We start from the raw sequence: 1,621 nt of genomic DNA, 5'->3' as shown, positions 1-1,621 counted from the left end.
GGGCATGATGTTTTGACTCAGAATCAAAAAACATCCACACTCCAGCAGCCCATTTTTCCCTCCCATCACATTTGAGTCATGTGTGTGGGCCAATGGAGCAGCTGATAGCATGGGATTCTGTCAGTGCGTGCTTCTGAAGAGTTGACAGTGCACAGCTGACCAGTATCCAACAAAACCAGCCACGCTGGAGCTTGATGAGCGGCAGCCATGGGTGTGATGGTGCATGATCTCAAGTTTTCAATCTGAGACCTCCAGGGGGAAAAAAAAAAAAAACATCCACACTGTTCATTCTTTTTTTTTTTAAAAAAAAGTGTCCACTTTGTTTTTGGAAAACCTCCCTGCTCCTTGATTCTATCCGTGAAATTTCAAAACATGAGATGCTGAGGTCAAGGATTGGACTCAGAAATAATAAATGGCTGGGGTGTGTGTGTGTGTGTGCACAGTCAGTCATGTCCGACTCTGCGCAACCGCATAGACTGTAGCCCTCCAGGCTCCTCTGTCCATGGGATGCTCCAGGCAAGAATACTGGGAATGGGTTGCCATTTCCTTCTCCAGGGGGATCTTCCCAACCCAGGGATTAAACCCATGTCTACCTGCATCTCCTGCATTGGCAGGCAGATTCTTTACCGCTGAGCCACCTGGGAAGCCCAAATAGCTGGTATTAGGGACCAAATACTTTTTCTGGATGAAAATGGTTTAATGTGCATTCAAGATGGGAACTTTAGATGACCTGGATCTGCATTTTGGAGGAGAGTGTGGCAACCACAATACCCACCCGCTCCAGGTCCCCTCAAACCAGGCTAACAACATGAAGGAGGGCAGTGAGCTCCTGGCTGAGGAAGGCAATTTAGACCAAACATTCTCAAGGAGGGTTAAGACCGACTCTGAGGAGGGCCAAACATCTTACTCTGTGTAAGAAAGCAAGGATACACATACAGTACATATACAGATGTGTGGTGTTTAATATTACAGTATCTGTAATATTAAAGTTTCTTTTTAATGTCACAGTATTTGTGATATTAAAGTTTCCTGGGGGTCGGGGCCATTAGGAAAAAAAATGTCTAAAAAATTTCCTTAAGAGGTACAACACTAAAAAGTTGGAAAAACACTGGCCTAGAGAATATAGATTCTTTCAAAGGATCTGCATTTAAAACCCAGCTTTTTAGCTTTCTCGCTGTGTGTCCTTAAGCCAGTTACTTAACCTCTCTGAATCCAGCATTTTCACACACCCTGTCTACAGACTTGGAGTTTTAACACATCTAAAGTGGCTAGACCAGCATCTGGCATCTAGCCTTTGTCGCTGTTATTATTATTATTAGGAATTCACAGAATCAGCTTGGTCAGGTTTTGTCTTCTGCATGTAGGAGTACACCAGCTAGATCCACTCACCTAGAATCCTCAATTTCCAGACTTCAGCTAAGAAATTCAATTGTTAGCCAACTGATCAATTCAGATTTAAATGGCAAATGAGGTTTGCTGCAGGCACTCAGCATTGAAGAACACAGGACTTGCCCTCAAGGGTTACAGCCTACCATTCTGAGCGATCACATTTCCTGCGTACATATTAAAAATGTGATCTTGGGACTTTCCTGGTGGTCCGGTGGTTAAGATCCCACACTTC

The 1,621-nt window shown here is 44.0% G+C and overlaps 1 non-coding gene across 1 annotated transcript; it reads left to right on the top strand.

The window, feature by feature from the left end:
• Positions 1-250, top strand: LOC133058177 (small Cajal body-specific RNA 6). Its single transcript, XR_009693285.1, has one exon. It is a non-coding gene; the product is annotated as a small Cajal body-specific RNA 6 (non-coding RNA).
• Positions 251-1,621: the final 1,371 nt, after the last annotated feature.

This window comes from Dama dama, chromosome 5, assembly GCF_033118175.1.
Source record: "Dama dama isolate Ldn47 chromosome 5, ASM3311817v1, whole genome shotgun sequence".
NCBI lineage: Eukaryota > Metazoa > Chordata > Mammalia > Artiodactyla > Cervidae > Dama > Dama dama.
The sequence above is the reverse complement of the archived record's forward strand: the minus strand, read 5'-3'. Positions and strand labels throughout refer to the sequence as shown.